Source organism: Passer domesticus, chromosome 8, assembly GCF_036417665.1.
Source record: "Passer domesticus isolate bPasDom1 chromosome 8, bPasDom1.hap1, whole genome shotgun sequence".
NCBI classification, from domain to species: Eukaryota; Metazoa; Chordata; class Aves; order Passeriformes; family Passeridae; genus Passer; species Passer domesticus.
In genome coordinates this window covers 23342089-23360961 of record NC_087481.1, presented here as the reverse complement: position 1 = coordinate 23360961, position 18873 = coordinate 23342089, and the positions used below count along the sequence as shown (strand labels likewise).

The window sequence follows — 18873 nt, the reverse complement described above, 5'->3', positions numbered from 1 at the left end:
AAGACCTGCTCCTCCCATCCCAATCACATCCATATGAATAATAAATGCAAGCACAGACTGGGGCAGGTGAGACCCTGTGGCTAGTGCCCAGTCCCCCCATACACACACTATGCCAGAAGGGAGGACACACACAAGAGACTCATTACCCCCTCCTCTCCTGAAGAAAGAGGACGATGAGCTCACATTGCTCTTAATACAGATCAAGACCAAGGTGTATTTAATGGTTACCAGCTTTTAAAGCAGTAGCAAATTGCTGATTTACAGAACCTCATGATCTGTTGTTGACCTTAGAAACCCACAAACAAGACGGGGACCATTGTGATTCCTGTATCAGGTTTACAATTACTCACATGAATATATCAATGGGGTACTCCAGCCAGTATTAGAATAAGAACAAAATTCTCAGTTGGTGCTTTTTCCCTGCCGGAAGTGAAATATATCTTCGTGATTGCAGACATAAGCACACTGGCTCAGACCTTCAACTGGCCTGATAAATGGTATGGTGGTTTTCCAAATCTACTGGGACAAGTCAGGTGACAAATGATTTCCATTAGCTTCAGCAGAATGGAAACAAAACAGATCAATACAAATGATTTGCAGCAAGTTCAGATCATAAATTTCCTTTTGCCCAGTTCCATCATTTTAAAATAGAAGCATTCTCCCCGCACAATATGAAAAAAGGCAGTAGTGATCTAGAGACTTGATCATTCAAGTTACAACAAATTGCTCACGATTTCAGCTTGGAGTGTTTTTTAATCAAATGTTAATTTTACTTAGTGATACATAATGGTATTTTTTAAAATTATGTCAAACAATAAAAATTGTAATTACCATATTATTTTTGGAAATTGAATTGGATCCTTTTGTTATGTAAAGCCATAACAGTCCTAAATTCTACTTTTACTTTCTGTTAATTTTACTTTTCCCCTTCTTTTTGTCTATAACAATTTCTAAACCCTGTTTGTGAAGGATATTTTGGGAGTCACCAGTTCTTGTATCTTTGAGCTCAAACAACAGATTATGAACCTGTACTGCAAAGTACAGCTTGCACATAGCTCCTTGTTCTACATAGCTGGCCATACTAACTATTTAACAAACTATAATCCCAAAATATACTCATCTTCTATATTGTAGAGGAGATACACTGATTTATGAATCCAATGTTCTGAGTAAATCATCTGTACTAATGAAAAATACATTCACAAACAACCAACATGCAGTGAGGGAGGAAAACCATTAATTCCTTCAGGGCAGGCTCAGTGCACTGCACTTTCAGAGGTATATAATACACTTCTACAAGAACATGTTGTGGGGAAAATTGCCTTCTAAATAGTTAATGTAGTGACAAACAAATACAGATGTTTGTTATATGCAGTCAAATTGTCTTGATATTTCTAGACAGTTATCAATATCGAGGATGTCTCCTTAACTAGATCTAACGTTATGGCTCATGCCATAGCTGGTTCCACAGGTTCATTCCTAGTCACAAAGGCAAACTTCTTGGTCACAAAGGGAAAACTAAGTAGTCTCCCTTTCAGATTCAGTGCATTGCCTTTACCTCTTTTATCACCAAAAAGAAAAAAAAAAAAAAGAGGGAGAAAGTTGGGTTTTTTTCTATATTAATACATTAGTAGAATCTTTTCAAAACGATTCTCCTCTTGACACAAGGGAAGGAGGTGGGTGCAATTTTCTCCTCAGGACTGCTACACAACACCCTGCATGGGGGCACATCCCCACCTGTTGTCTTGTCACAACACTTGTCCTTGTCTCTTGCCTCTCTCTAATCAGAAGCCACGAAAATAGGCCTCTGGGAGAAAACAAATCTTTCCCTGATATAAAGCATTCCTACCTTTTCATTTTTGTACTTGACAACATAAACTAAAGAATTGCTATAAATCACAAGTGGATTCAGTCAAATGGCGGATCCATATCTAGAAACAAAGCTTAAGAAAACGGAACTGAATCAAAATGGTATCATGGGTTAGAAGATATATATAAAGTACTGTCATCTATCGGTACATACTAAGTATTTATCAGGAGGAAAAAAGTTCAGCAAAATGTGATTTTAGAATATATTTAAATAAACTAGAGCAGTCTTATCTGAAAGTTGTTTAATTATCTGGAAGCTAATTAGAATCAAGTAGCCTCCCCTTCAAAGGGTAGACTAAAAAGCTAAGAAAAAATATATTTTACTTAACACAGAATTTCATCAATATTGCACAATGCTCTGTGCTGTAAATTACTTCAAATACAAAGCACCATTAATCCATGAACACTAAGAAACCCAAATTCACAGATACAGTACCTGATGAACACTCACCTGCTGCTGCATGTTTAAACAGGATACGAGAGGCATTAGCATGATTTTATTTAATGTGGAGAAAGCAGAATGGATTTGAACACAAATTTCTTGTGTCATTGTGAGATTTACTGTTGGACTTAAGATTTTACCTCCTTCTCTTCCCCCTTGCCCCCCAGGGTTTCTCAGCAAAGTTGGCTTTTTTGCATGCATGTCTCAGCTGAACACAGAAGTGCATGTTCTGTACCTCCATTTCAGAACAGGTTACGTGAACCCCTCTGCTGTAGCCTGCTGAACACTGGAGCATGACACTGGCTTTGTGTGACTCAGGTACTGCCTTGAAAAATCCTGTGACAGCTCTGCAGGACACTTTAAGGACATTTGCTGAGGAGTTTCCCTTAAGAGTCACCTTCTGGGCAATATCCCATCCAATACCTGCTAAAAAAATCAAGCAAAACAATGCAAACAGGTGGGTTTAATTTCACTATTTCAATCTGTCATGAAGCACAAACTACACTGGAGGCTGGGGAGCACCTATGTGCTGTCCATCAGTATTATTCTGGATCTCCCCACCCCCATTCACCCCTGGTGCTCTTCTTTGTTCAATCCAATTCAAGTAATTTTACTATTTAAGTCAAAAGATCAGATTTTTAAAATTCCTAAATTGATCTAGATCACAGAAATTAACTTCCTACCCAGCAGATATGTAGTGAAAAAGCAGTTAACCTAGCTCACAGTATATTTCATCAGTTGCTTTGACATCCAGGAAACAGTTTTTTAAATCAGTTCAGCAAATGTCAGCTCACTGTAATGTACTACAACAAGACGACTGATTAAAATGCAGCCATTTTGAGAGGCAGTGCTCAGGAAAACAATAATGAATTGCAATGTGGCTTCTTATGCCCATATAGAAATAAATGCAATGCCTACACCACTAATGCTGATACTTCATATTTGAACTGTGGTATTTTTCAGCTTTGCCGGTGTGTGGGGGAGATATGACAAAACCACCAATAGGAAGGACTGCAACAGGCTATCTTTTCTAAAAGCCTCCATTAGGCTTCCAGCTTCTCAGGGGAAAAAAAAAAGAAAAACGGAAAGAAGAGATGTGCCTCTAAAATGGTGAACAATTGGTCACTTTAGGACTGCAGCTGTTTTGCTCTGCAGGAGGCACAGAAAAGACACCAGAAGAATATTTGGCAAAGATGTTCAATACGTAGAGAAATACAAAATGTGTGACCTATGGTGCTATGCTTTCCTCTTTAAAAAATCCCATTCCCAGATGGCCTGCAAGATATTAAATTATTGCTTATGTTTGCAGTTCCAGCTGGAGACTGTATATAAACAAAACTACTTCTGTAAGTCTCCTTGCAGCACAGTAGAATGTTTATTCTATTTATAAATAAATCCCTTGAACAACATTTGATACAGATAAATACAACATGCATCAAATTTCAACATTAACTTATCAGTTATTAAAAAAATAAAATAAAGCAAGGAAAAATTTCCTTGGTCCAGCCTACTAAAACCAGGGATTCTAACTCGGTGCTAACTACCCTCCAAGCTTTAGAAGACTTCTCCAAACACCAATCCATGAATGAAAGAAACAAAGATCCAGTGAACTCAGGAAACTTCTCAATTTGTAACAAGTTAATGAATAACTTTACTAAATACACCACAAAGCATACAGCCTTTGGTACTCTAATTGGTTGCATAATCTTTAATTAAACAGTTGCACCTAAAACAAAAACAAGGTGGGAAAACCACACTCTGGAAGAAGAATTCCCTGAGTACAACAGATATTTGGAATTGTTGGGCTCCTAATTCAGTTTCCATTAATGTACATAAGGGGAAAAAAGTGATGTCAGAAGACAATATTGAGAGTATAGACTAGATCTAGAGACAACCAAGTATTTTAAAGGAAATAAAAGACATAAGAATGCTAAAAATAGCTAGGTTTTGAGATAGCAAAACCTAGACTTAGAGAGGAGGAGCAGCAATAAGCTCTCCCATCAGTGCCTTATCAGCACCCACTGACAGAGGCAGCAGACCAGGCACTTGACAGCTCTCCACTCTGGGGACTGCAGGAGAGGAAAAACAGTTTAGACCGTGCAACTTAAAAGAAATCATTCTCCACGGCTTTGTTTAGGGGTGACACTTGATTAAAAAAAGGAAGGCCCTTCATCCCAAGTGGTATGGAAAGTCAGCCTTATTAAGCACAATGCTTCTTCTCTCTTCTATTCTGTGTTACAAAACTCAGCTGCATCTCCCAGGCCTTCCAGAAAGCAACATTAACATTTCTTTGTTAGGGTTTTTGGAGATCTTCTCCTTTCTGTATCCTGCTTTTACTTTCTACCTTTCTGGATTGTGATAATCCATCTGCTTGTTCTCTGCTGCTTTCCTTCATTTATCCTCAGAGCTCTCCAAATAAGAGACTATATCAAAGCATGGAATTTCACACACACAGTGCTTCTGTGCTCACTTGTTTGTTGACAGGACTTCAAAGCCCATTCCAGAATCAGATGGGCAGGAAAAGCCACACAGTTGCTACACCAGCTATTGGGACAGAACCCATTCTATCAGCCTGGGCTTAGGGGAACACACCGGGGCATTCCTCGACACAGGAGGATATTGAGTGTTCTGCTAAATTGCTCCTCTATTTGTTCCCATCTCTTTCTGCTACTTCCCTCTCCTCCCCTTTTTTTTTGTTCCTTCAGGTTAGTGTCTAACGGCCATTTTTAGAACTCACAGCTCATGCAACCCATAGTTTGTTTTAGCTTTACAGACAGGCACTTTTTATTTTTTTTTCTTCTGATGCTAGCCTCTTTCTGCTCATTTTACTTATGCTGTTCAACAAATTAGTATAACAAATCACTATAGGTATGGTAAATAGATAACAAAGCTTAAAAAAAAATACAGGTATTATTCTACACATGTTCTTCTTAAAGCAGCAAATCAAACAAAGGCTTCCATTGACAGAAAAACCTCAACACCATAAACAGCATTTAGCAGAACAGATAGCATCCACCCACCTTATTTTTTTTTTGAGCAGAAGAGTGACTTTTAATTTGCATGGATAACAAGAATTAGCATACTGCTAATTCTTGTTATCCATGCAAATTTGTCTAAATCCAATTCTACGATATATTTCCTGGATGTAAGTACTTCCATTTGTCTAAATCCTATTCTACGATATATTTACTGGATGTAAGTACCACTCCAGGCAACTGATTGTCTCCATTTTCCTTGCACCTGTAATATGAAACTCTTTTGGCATTTGCTGCACTGCTAAGATGATTGGGATCAAATATTCTAAAATCTAAGACTGATTTTGCAAGAGCACTTTTAGTCATTATTAAAAATGTTCTCATAACCTTATTGCACTCAACAATACATTGCAAATTCACTCTTTTATCTAGGCTGCAGCATCTTCAGGTTCTGTGCCTGAATCCGTACATCTGTCCTGACAGACGAGGTCTGAGCTGCAGGCAGCCCAAGGAATTCAAGAATCTGGGAAGTATGTGGAGCTTCATGCCTTGGCATTCCTGGTAGCTCTAGTGCAAGACACCAAACTTCAGATGGACACTTAGAAAAAACAACAACAAAACCAGATCACCCAAAAAACCCAACCTCATAATTCACCACCTTACATAAACACCTTTGAAAATCTTGTTAATTAGCTTATGTTAACCCCCAAACTGCAGTTTCTTGATTTCAGGTTTCATTTGCAGACAGAAGTTCCGGTGCATGTTTTACCTCTTATTTCACTGCTGCATCTTTAAATAACCCCTAGGAAGATGCCAGGATCCCTCAGGTACCATTTTCCACAGGTTAGCTGCTATTGCTCTCTCACCTCCTGAGCCTCCAGTACCTGCCAGTCCTGACTGCACCACAGGATGTCTCAGCTGGCAGAGAGCAAAAACCCTGACTCCATTCTCAGCTTCTTTAGGCAAAACCATTGCAGAAGACCTTTTCAAGTTTAACAGAGATATGAGCCTTGCTCTGGAGTAAGCAGTTGCAGCAGGCACTTGCCAGCAGCTAAAAGGAAAACATGACCACAGCCCCATTCCAGCAGAACCCAAAGTAAGAGGGAAGAGATGAAAACAAACAAACACCAATAAGGCCCACATAGGTGGATGCAACAGTGTGGTCAGAGAGAGAGAAAGCTAGATAAGTTTTCCCATTAATTGGTCTGGGAAGCTTTAGGGAGCTGGAGAGAAGTAATGATAATCAAATATTAAATAATCCACAGGTTTTTTAACAAGTTGTTTTTTTCAAAAATTTGTTTACAGATTGGTGTCTGCTTAATTAGCCAATCATGTGAAATGTGTTGATTAAATGACCAATCAGGTCCACCTGTAGAGAACCAAGGTATAAAAAGGAGAGGACTGAATAAACAGGCTGCCCTTTGCCTTCTGGGCTGACTTTGTGTCATTTCTGACTCAATGGTGACACACACAGAAAACAACAGAGTAATAAAATACCCACAAACAACTTCAAAGCATAAACCCCCATAATTTTATGCCACATCTCAAGGCAGTAACATCCCCATCAGTGCAGGCAACCCCCTCTTTCCCAAGCCCCCGTGGTGAAATTGCCATTAAAATGAGGGTACCAGAGCTGCAAGGGTTTCAACTCCTGCCCTTCCCCTTGCACACACAGAGGCCATCCCCACAACCTTCCCCACCAGCTCTGCCTGTGAGCCCACAGGTCCTTCTGTAACCCAAACTACTGAATTTCAGTCAGCATTCAAAACCCAGCCTGCTGGAATTTACTTATGTAGCTCTCAGTGACCTGAGCATTTCGCAGCTGCTTTCTCCTGCCTTTTTTCCCCCTCTAGCTTTACTGAAAAAACACTTTTCAATTCAATTCTTTAGCTTCATTTCTCTCTCCTAGGAAGCTACTACTTTTTTGATTATCTATCCTAAACTATAACAAACCCCCCAAATCAACCAAAAAAATTCCACCCAGCACAAAACCAGCTTTGTCTTTGTCTTCTCTAAACCAGGGATGTGCAACACTTGGATTAAACAAAAGCCTTTTGTTCTATTAACTATAAAAACATTTCAGTTGAAGGTATCTCATGCTTCTGGAAGGAACCCATGTTAGTATAATTCTGCTCCAAATCCATCCTGTTTCATTAACACAACAATTGGTTTTAAGGGGTAGAAAACAGCAGAATTAGTGGCTGATCATTTGCCAAAGTCAAAGCATCACAGGTAACATCCTACTGACCACCAAAAGACATGGAAAGTCAAGCAGCTCTATTGTTCTGTGTGAGATCTTTCTGCCAGCAGAGTACTGCAATCACCCCACACAGAATTCCTAAACACATGGCATAGGTATACTTCAGCTGATGTCAGCTGTGTCACCTGCACCAGCCCAAGTCAGTCCCTACAACACACACCAACATCCAGAAATAACAGCAGTTGTGAAAGTCTGCTTTAATCTCTCCATGAATTTGGGATTTCTTTGTTAATAGTACTTGCAATTTGGATTAAGTACAAATTCTGCTTTGACAGCCTAGCAAATGAAAACCAGCATAAAGCACAACAATAAGAAGATGGAGAAGGGCATGGGTCAAAGTGCTGCTGCATTAAATTGGCTGGGTTCACATGCTGCAAACACCCAGCATGAGCCACAACCTCTAAAGCCAGAGCTGCCAGCTTTATTCCTAGCACAAAAAGCAGTCAGCCTGATCACTGAACACATATTGGTCATTTCAACAATATGAAGCAGCAAAGTTGGGCACTGAAGAGATCTAATCTGCAAAGCAGTGTTAACTGAGCATAAATCTGCAATGAAGCCTTTGGCTGGGGATAAGGCTGCTGGAAAACACAGCCAAGTCAACTGCACCAAGACCGTCAGCAGCACACTCCCTTCCCCACAGAGAACACAAAGGCCTTTCCCTGGCCGAGACCTGCAGCTCCACTTCCTTGGCTCCTGCTGTCCTAGCAGATCCCACGGCCACCTGAAGGCCAGAGCCTGTGTCGGTGTCACTGCAGTGGCACGGGGAAGAGCCACTGCTGAGTGCTGACACCACTCGTGACAGAGGCGCTTTGCCGCGGGTGCCGTGCTCTGGCCGGGATGCCCGAGATGCAGTTCATACTTGCTGGCAATAAAGCTGTTTGAGCTGGATCATTTGCTTTCTGGCTGCTTCATTCCCTGCACACACAGTTCCATGAATACAGCAACACTCCTCAGTCAGCTTTCCCATCAGTGAGTCCAGCTGTGGAAATGGCACTGCTACCCAGAGATGCTATCAGGATATTATGGCCTTTCAAAGCACAGCTGACAAACACTCTCTGCTCCATTCTCCTCTCATTGGCATAATGAATGAGGAATAAATTGGCATATGCCAGAGGACTGGTATTAAATTTAAAAACCAAAAAACTGCACCATTTCCTGTCCCCTAAAAAGCACACAAACAAAAACACGAACTAAGACATCAGTTACAAATAAGTCAGTAAAAACACTCACATGAAAGCAGGCAATGGAAATACACAACCACAACTTACTTGAGGTCAAAGTAAAACCCATCATTTCTGGTCACTCCAGAAGTCTCCATCTTGCCACAAATAAATATTTTAAATATAAATGCTTGTGGAAGGTTCCCAAAATTTAGCTCACATTAATATGCCTTTTGTTTGATGTTTGCCCTGTTGAGAGACTAAAGTCTTCTTAGAATAACTGTGATGTTATCTTTTTTTAATGCCTATTGAGAGTAAAGCAGTTAATACATGTAAACAGAACTAAATATATACTTATTCTTATTACTAATGGATTTGGAATCTGAGTGCAAAGGAAAACAAACTATATTCCTTCAACAAATAGATACTTGGTAAATTAGCAAGACCTAATCCCCACACCACCTCCCAGAGCTCTGTGGAAGAAACCATGTAAGGCCAAACAATGCAAAGTCAGTGGATTCCTTGCATTTTACGCCCCATAAAAAGGGAGCATGAGATACCTACTGCATCATAGTATTCCATCTTCTTTAGAAAATGACAATAAAAATAGACAAATCTGCATCCTGGGAGGAGTGGAGGGAATCATATTTGAACAGCTGCATTATTTTATCAGGTAAGAAGTGTGAGAACCTTACTTGGCTTTTTTCACTGCTGATTCTTCAGCACCAGGACTGAAGTTCAGCCCTTGGTCTTGTGTCATTCTCAGCCACAGCCTGCAGCACAAAGAGACTTCTGACACAGAAAAGGACACCTGCATCTCCTTACACTTGAACTTGCTTTTCTAAGACAAACACTGGCAATGTGTTGAAGCACATCAACATTTTCCAGAGCATTCCACGATGTCAGATAAAATTCCTAGAGTTTGTTTTTGAAAGTCACAGATGTGTCCAACAGATCTCAGTTGCCTTGCTATTTCACATTAGATAAATATCAGTCAAAAATTTCCAGCACTTTAAACATATCAAATGTTTCTTACATTTGCACACTGATGTTTGCACATATTTAGAAATATGCAGCATTTTAAACAAACAAAAAAGCAATATTAAAACAGAGCCAAGTGCTTTGCTGAAAAAAAATCATTTCAACTTTCAACAAGGTCTACAGACGAGAAATCAGTCTTTTTAGATGCAGCTTCTGAGATAGCATTTTCATGTAATATTCTTATAGTAGAAGCCAAGTTCTCTTTTTATTAGCAGAAGAAAAGACAAAAGTAAAGTATAGTCTACTCTCATTGTGGGTTCATATGAACAAACCAAGGCACAACCCCACTGGATTCTGTAGTTTCTTCCTAAGACCACAGAAGTATAATAAAATACTGAATGTGCTCATATTGACATTATTTTCTTATGTCAAGGAAAATACTTTTCCAATTTTACCCTGAGGAACAGAAGGCAAGAACTATGGACAAATCAATGTTTATGTGATGCTGTATTTAAAAACAATTTTTAAACCAGCATCTAGCTGTGATCCTCTGAGCAACTCTGCACTGCTGAGCCAGGCACAGGCTGAAGGGGTGGCCTGCAGCCAGGGCCACATTCCACAGTGCAGGGCTAGGCACTCACCCATTACTGACAGCATGGAAAAGTTCTGCACCCTTTCCCAGAAAACCATCCTTGGAGTAGCAGCTGGACACCCTACTTAAGAATTCATGCTCATTCCCATAGTAGCTCCCACTTCCTTAAAACAAAATCCTAGATTTTGTTCTGGAAGAGCTCTAGTTACTTCATTAATGCAGAAGCCCAAGCTGGACTACAAAATCAGTTTAAGACTCCACACTATGAAACTTTTTGTGAATGGCAGTTTCTGTGTAAAAGTCAGTTTGTGATGCAACTAAAATTGTAAAGAAATGTTTAGTGGCAAGTAAGACAGTCCTTAGTCAGTAACATTTCTGATTGTGCCTCCATATATTATATACAAAGACCTCAAAACCAAACAAAAAACAGAAGGGGAAAAAAACCAGAAAAAAATGTAAAAGAAGTGCCTGGAATTCCCCCTCCCAGAGCTCAAATTTATTTTTTTTTCTAAGACTTGACGTATTCCTATCTTCACTGTGCCTATCTGGTCTCCTTCAAGGTAAAAATCACTAACATTTTGAGAAAAAAATGTTATACCCACTACACAGAGGATCATAATTAAAATAGAAAATTCATCATTCTAGTCCATTAATATTCACAGAACCAGAATCCAGTTCACAACATGCCTTCAAACCTCAGTCTGCAGAATGCAGAACCTAATTTGTTTGAGGTGCAGTAGTTAAGTTCTTGTAGAATTGCTACAGATATTTGAAGGTTAAACCAAAAGAATTATAATTTATGGGACTTGGCACATAACCACTAACTGATCGCTGCAGAATTTGATAAGGCTCTTATCTTTCAAGTAAACCACGCTATGGGATGTGCAAATCACAAGCTGCTACCCTTCCAGCTTCCCCTTGTTCCAGGAGAAAGGCCAGAGTGCCCATGTTCAATATGGATGAGGGCAGTTCATGATGTCATCCCCATTACAAATTCCAGCTGCAGCAGATTCAACATGCAGTATGTTAAAACTGAAGATGTGGAGGGTTTTTTGTTTGGTTGGGCTTTTTTCTTCCTTTAACGGGGTCCTGCTGTGGACAAACTGCCCATTTCTTCTGGGGGCAGAAAGCAGAGAGCACCTCAGAGCAAACACACTTCCTCCATTCCCAACATCCCCCACAACCTCTCCTCGAGCTCATAGGAGGACCACCCTGAGCCAGAATGGCTGGTTCATATGATATTTAAAGTCCCTTCAATTCCCTTTCTTTCTGTCAAAAATTCAAGTGCAAGCTGTCCCCTGGCCAGCACCCCCTCCCTCCCCACAGATGCCCCCCTCATGCTCTGCTGGGCACAGCTCAGTGTCTAAGCCATGGGGCTGCACAGAGCCTCTTGGACAGAGCTGCTCTGCACTGAAGGAGGGTCCCCACTCCAGTACAACAACTACTACCCCTCAACTGACTCCATTAGTTTGCAACAAAGTACTGAATTTATTTTAGTCCTGCCTAAAATAAGTTCCTTTTGTACATCATTAATGATATTTAGTACATTGACTGCTTTGTAACACCATAATGGACTAGAAATCATTTCCCCAACTCTCAATGCCCTGGTCTCCATCCATTGCTAGTTGAACAATAAATCAAACATGTCTGGAATATTTCACATTCTCTGTGGTGAGATAAATGGCTGAGCACACAGGGCAAGAGGGATGATATTCTAACGTGCTTAGTGCACTCTTTTCTAAGAGCATATCTGTTATGATACACTCTACAGAAAACAGATCTGTATTAAAGGAGACTGAATTTTGTTAGCCACCAAGACAAAATACTAAACAGAAATGTAAAGATGCTCAAATAGAAATGAATCAATCTGATACTCTAAACTCCCTCTAGTGACCTAAGAACATAAAACTATTTCTTTTAGCTGTCTAGGGAAATTTAATTTACCTCAGTAGCCACCTGTGCCCAAAATGTTAATATTCTCCAATATAAAAATTCTTCTTTCCCTTCTCTACCTGTTTACACAGGCCCTGCACAAGAAATGCTCCCATGCACCTCAGAGAGCATTAATCATGGCTACATTCCAGTAACGGATACACCACGGCCTTCCCAATTAAACAGCAGATAGCAACTGTACCATAGTGCAGACAAGTAGCAAGTAAGTACAAATATTTACTTAATCGAAAAGCCTTTCTGTGTGTATATAAAATACACACACAAGCTCCTAAATAGGTTTTCAGTATTGTCCTTAAATGTTCATTTTATTTGTGCTTTACATGACTAATAGTTTCTCACAATTAATATAAACCCCAGACACCCAGCAGGAGTGTTGCTACATTCCAGCTATTGAGATGATTCCATGATTCTATCTGTGATGCAATACAAACCTGCTGTAGTGCTGGGCCTCTCTTAATGGACCTGAAAGCTCTGCATGACAAAAGCACCTATCCCTTTGTTCTTGGTCTGAATTTCACCTTTCCTAACCTTTTTCAATTTAGTGCTTCTTTTGCTCTACCTTTGTTTCAAGGAGATGAATATGACAAACCAAGCCAAAGAGCATAGGTCAGCTGACAGGGTGATCAAATGAGCACCAACCCCAGGTCACAATACAGGACACAAACTCCAGATCAGTAATGAAACCATCACAGCCTTGTGCCAAACCTCCTGAGCCCTCTCCTGCCAGGTGCAGTAGCTCAAGAGCAGCAGCACCATGACAGCGTTATATTGCTCTCCACTCTGCAGCCAGCCTGGTGTCTGCCAGCTTGTACATCTTTGTCCAATACTCCACTGCATAGTAAAAATACGCATACTATTTGCTTAAATTCCACAGCTTATGCTGAACTTTGGGTTGTCAAAGCATCTGGAAGACAAGTAGTAATGCCAGTGACACACAGGGGGAGGAAAAAAATTATTTTGTTCTCTTTCTAGTACAAATCTACCACTAATGCTGCCAAATATTTCCTCCCACAACTCAGCACCATCTCTCTTCTCCTCACCACCCTGCCACTGCTCCTACATCTACTCTTATAAAAGTACTTTATCATGGTTTGCTCTAAAGATTTTTCCCCATGAAAAATCTCAGTCTAATGGAACATTCTATCAAGAGGCCCACGGCACACAGCCAGGACTCTGAAAGGGGGTTTGGTGGTAGATAAAGGTAATTATAGTGTAACACTGCCATACCACAATTTAAGGCTATGTCAGCACTTCCCCCCCTTTAAGAGACTTATAAGTCTGAAAGCCTCTGGCCTGAAACTTGATAAATATATCCAGTGAAAAATAATCTCAATTGTAGAGTCAATGAGATGTCTTGAATTGAAAAGCAGTCACGCCAAGAGTAGTCTTGAACTTGTAGTGGATGGAAGATATGGGTAGCAAAGAGATCTAAAAATAAATCACTTCATGCATACGTTGAAGAACTGCCAGTGTACAAAGTTTTTAGAATACATACTATAAGTTTCTTGGTAAAATTATAACAAGAATGAAAAGTATGCCTGAACACATGTTCCAGACCTCAGCAACTACCGATCAAATGTTCTAGTAAACTGGCAAGGTATGTTCTTTCTCTAGGGCAGCCTTCCTGTTGCATACTATTCTGCTTCCCCCATCCAAGTGTTTTAGGGAACCCACTGGAACTGTACAATACACATTTTTGCATTAATACTCCCGTACACAAGCCCTGAAATCACAACTACACTTTATGGACACCACTCAGGGCCTGGCCATACAGTTAGGTACAGGCCAGGTGAGCATGGCCAGCTGGACATGCACACAGCACTAGCCCAAACCAGCTCTGGTCCAGGAGTGCTGTAGACACATCAGCTGGGTGATGCACCTGAGCCAGGGCTTCATTAGTGAATACCTCAGAGACAAGGGCAAAAAAAATTAAATTAAGAAAAAAAAAGGAAAAAGGAAAAGGAAAAAAAAGAGGAAATGAAACAAAATGGGGTGGGTAGGGGGGAGGGTGTCACGGTCCAGCTGCCGTGACCTCGGGACAGGAGCAGCTGGGGGTTGAGGCAGAAGAAATAATACCGATGGGTTTGATAAAGTAGCTCAGAATAAAACTTTAATAATGAAGCAATGAAAACACAAGCCGCACGTAGTACAGGGTGTCCTCCGAAGACCAAACAATGGGGCGAACTCAGCAATATATGGGATTTCATCTGAGGGCAGGGAATCAATCATCAGAAAACTAAGAACATTGTCTTATATATAATATGTTACAAACCAATCAAGAACTAGAAACATGACCTTATATGGAACAACAACATTAACATAACCATCCCCATTATCCCATTCTTCTCACCATAACTTAGCCAGACATTTTCATTCCTAACATCCCATTTCCCAAGGCCTTAATTGAGGGCTTTGTCAATGAAGGACAGCTCACCACCCATCCCAACCAGCTGAAGTCCCACAAGGGAGGAACTCCCAACCCACACACAGTAAAAGTAAGCCACAGCCTCCTACAGTTGCCACAGTCTAAGGATAGTTCAGTTTGTGCCAATACAGTTTAATTACAAATTCAGAAATACTGAAGTGGACTATCTGTAATTTGGCTGCAGACTCCCATAAACAGGCCCTAGTAGCTGAATTCAAGCATCCTGAACCAGAGCTGTGTCCAGGCTCCAGCTCATTTGGCAAAGCACCTTAGCCAGTGTAAAGATACTGATTTGCTCCAGTTTCCATCAAAGCATGGGGCCTGTGATGGCTGGCACAGATCAGGACATGGCTGTGGAATCGAAGTGGAACTTGAGCTGTAAAAGGACTCAACAGCGGCACCACAGATATTTTGGATTATGCCTTGCACAGTTGTAACAATGAGCTGCACTATATTTCTGAAGTTCCTGAATTCATTTGTGTTACCATCAAGCCTCTATCAATTTTACAGCACCTTCTGGAGCAGGACTGAAAACAAGAGCCATGACAGGCCTGCCTTCCCCTCGCAGGCTGTAATTTCTACATTGCGTCTTTTACAACAACAGCAAAAAAAGTCACTATTTGTGTATTCAATGCAAATAAGAAAGACATTTCATGTAGTCATAAATCATTGCCTATAGTTGCAATCTGTTCTCATTAGCTACAAAACAGAATCTCTCCATTTCACAGGTATTTCTTATACATTGGAAAAAATACTACTCAAGTCAGTGAAGTTACACATTTTTTGATTTTTAAAAACTAAAGAAGAAAACCAGTATTCAGCATTTCTTCTGAAAAATCATCCCAAGCAGCAGGAACAGTTCCACCTCACAACCAACCCCATAAAACAACACACCAAAAAAACCCTCATTCTGATAATCCCATCGCCACTTCAGAGCCAGTCCTTGAAGGAGCAGAGATCTGCCTGTTATTTATCAGACACCATAAAAATACAACCTGGCATCAGCTGCATTAATAAAAATTATGTCAGTGGGCAGAACTCCATCTTTGGTGGAAATCTGCAGGATACAGACAGACAAAATTACTCTACATCATTCCTCTTAGAGTAAACTTTTGGGGAATGGAGACCTTAGATTAGGTGTGGTTCCAGGTGTACAAGCAAAGGAAAGAATTAACACACCTCTTACCACTAGTCCATGGATGATTAAAATCCAAGCACAGCCAACACAGAGGTTGGGACCTTTGGCTAATCAAACTGATCCTGGAGAGGTTTTACTTTCTGCCAAGGGCCTCCCTGCCATTCACACCCACATGAGGGAGCAGGCAGAATTGCTGCCTCAAGAGGCTTTAGGAGAAGGAGGGCAGTATGCACTTTAAATTGTACTGGACTTGAAACACAGAGATTGCAAAGGAGAAACCACAGAAGCAATGATGCCAGTTAGGCTTCTGGAGGAATGAGATACTTATCCAGCTCTGCAGATTTAGAGAGGATGGAACCAAAAGGACATAGATATGACAAAGAGCATTTCAGAAGAGCTTTTTGATATGGGTGGTTGGACATGAAACACAAACTCACTCTGGCCATTGTCATTTGCAATCATGAAGTAAGAAAAGGATGAAGTAAAAAAGAGAGCAAACTGTTTCTTTATAAGGAAATATGAACATAACATTTTTCTTACCTGCATATTCCATGGAGAGTCTATGAACAAGGTGATCTTATTAACTCCCTGTATATATGACAATTATATTGTAGAGAAAGGTGACACCAAGTACACATGTGTCAAGCAGGAGGAAAAAATTTGAGGTAAGTCTCACAGACTGGAAACAAGGACTATGTACAAAGATAAAGTAACAGTAGAAAAAAAGAAATATACTAACCAAGCTTATATATTAAACAAAAATGAGAGAAAGTTTAAGTGAAATTTCATGGCAGTAGTAAAAATCAAGTTATTCTTCAATACTTTGCACTTCTTTGCACTTTCTGTTTAAGATAGTCCACAAGTAGCCACAATGAGACTGGAGAATGTAAAAGGCACCTGTTGACAAAAGGTCTTTTATTTTACAGTTAAAAAAAGACAACACTCAGTAGTTAAAGAAGGTCCAATTAAAATTTACAGAGCTATTGATCTTAGCCCTGCTCCAGTGAACCCTCTTTCTGCTTCTAGCTCATAAACAAGATGACATAGAAAAGAACTATTGATTTTTGTATGATATCTTTTGGAGAAATTTTCTTAGAATCTTAAAATTGCATCAAGTGTTCATAGAACAAATAGACTTAATGTGGTCACATCTGGCAGATGGCACAAGCCATTTGCCAATTATTTTGCATGGGGGAGATAAACCAGACAGATGGGTTCTACTTAACATAAATTCAAGTTTTCCACCTGGAAACCAACATGCGTCATCATTCTACACTCACCTGTCTTGTACATGACAGAGCAATAACTTTGTATTCCATATAAGCACAGGCCCATCAAAACACCCCCAGCTGACACTTCTTGCAACCCTGAGGAGGCTGAAACTCTCTGAACACATCCAGGACTGCAGAGAAATGCTCCCCAGACACGGGAGTGTCTGCCCCGGGACACCTGCAAGGCTGCCAGGCTAGTGCCTCACCTTCTTGATCACCAATATAAACTTGCAAAATAAACTATAAAATTTGGTCCCAACTTGCAACACTTTTAGGCAGCAAATTATGAAATGACTGAGCTAAATTTTAATGTTTGAGTGGGAAAAAGGCTATTAAAACACAAGCACCAGAGAAAACGGAAATGTCAGGGTGCCTCTGCTAAAGAGCTTATCAACAACTGACTGTGCCCAGAGAGTTCTGGATGAGGTCAAAGCCCAGCCCATTTCCCTGACATCATCTCCCAACAAGTTTCAGGTCACAGTGCCCACAGTGGTAACACCAGAAATTCTATTTGTCAGCATTAGAAGAGCTAGGAATACTCTCTCCTCCCTCCTTAGCCCAACAGCCTTTTCTGTCAGGCTGGGTCACAACGATACACTAATTTGCCATTCTTAAACTATACCTATAAGAGAGAAGCACACCTGCGTGGGATAAACATTATCCCACCTGGGATTATCATTTACTCACCTGGAAAAGGGCAGGAGCTTAGGTTGTTCAGATAGGAGGCACTAAAACTGCTGCTTTTACTACTGCCCGCTCAGTCAAGAAACTCATTGCATACACCAAGCAGCCAAAAATCAGTAATTGTGCAAAAACTTGGCTTTCTTATCTACTAATTTACAGCCTGATGCAAAACTGATCATGCTCATGCATGGATACAAGAGTCACTCTATATACAAGCATGCCAAAACAAGGATATTTGATAAACTTCAAATACTATATACCTTTCATTGGAGTAAATTTTGAATAAGGAACAACACACTGCTAATATAAAGCCTAAGAGAGCAACAAAGACTATTCAGCATATATAACTACTGTTCTTCTTGCAGGAATAAAAAAATAGAAAAATAGTTCAAGGAGTCCGTTTATCTGTTACTAGTTTTGCTCTTGTAAAACAGGGGAAAAATCCCACACAAACAATGGCAGAATACTTTGACAGAATTATTTTATGATCTCCTGTTTTTCAGCAGAGACCACTTTAAAACATTAATTTGCTTCAAGGATCTGTTTAAAGCTGAGTAGGTTCCTACACAGTTTCTTTTCAAGACAGAGAACTAGGTTGTGGACTGTTTTGATTCCCCTTTCCTAGCCATCTTGCTCCATACAGTATAAATAATTACAGAACTTGCCTATAAACAAATATTAAAAAAGAATCCTGTCTTTGCTTTTTGTTGTACTAATGATTTCCCTAGAAGGCAGTATATAGCCTGATTTCCACCAACAAAATTCAATTAGAAGGGATGTCCTTATTGACAGGTTTTTATCTAGCCTTGAGCCAGCAGCACCCTCCCAGGCACCCCATCCTTCCAGTTATTTACTGCCAGGAAGTTCCCAACCTGTTACCTTGCATCTTGCCAAAATAGGACTTTTTAACTTTTTGTTTGAGCCAGTGCAGACAGAGGGAAGAACACATGGACCGTTCAGTTTTCAGAATCCATTTTGGGCATTCTCTCCCTATCCAAACACTCTACCACCTTCAGGCTGCATCTCTCAACCGTTTTTCTCAGCCACACTCATAACTCATCTGCTCTACTGCTCTATTGACTTGCTAGATGGGTAGCTTACTGCTCTTCAGGTAAAATTG

General features: G+C 40.2%; 2 long non-coding RNA genes across 3 annotated transcripts; both read left to right on the top strand.

The window, feature by feature from the left end:
- The first annotated feature begins 1541 nt into the window (after window positions 1-1541).
- LOC135305828 (uncharacterized) lies at window positions 1542-3388 on the top strand. The gene is made up of 3 exons (XR_010366806.1): window positions 1542-1676; window positions 2558-2768; window positions 3275-3388. It is a non-coding gene; the product is annotated as an uncharacterized LOC135305828 (long non-coding RNA).
- An 8552-nt stretch (window positions 3389-11940) lies between these two features.
- Window positions 11941-17944, top strand: LOC135305829 (uncharacterized). 2 transcript variants are annotated; one of them, XR_010366807.1, is made up of 4 exons: window positions 11941-11953; window positions 12307-12437; window positions 16413-16463; window positions 17128-17944. It is a non-coding gene; the product is annotated as an uncharacterized LOC135305829 (long non-coding RNA). The 2 variants fall into 2 exon arrangements; XR_010366808.1 differs by having other exon boundaries at window positions 17123-17944.
- Window positions 17945-18873: the final 929 nt, after the last annotated feature.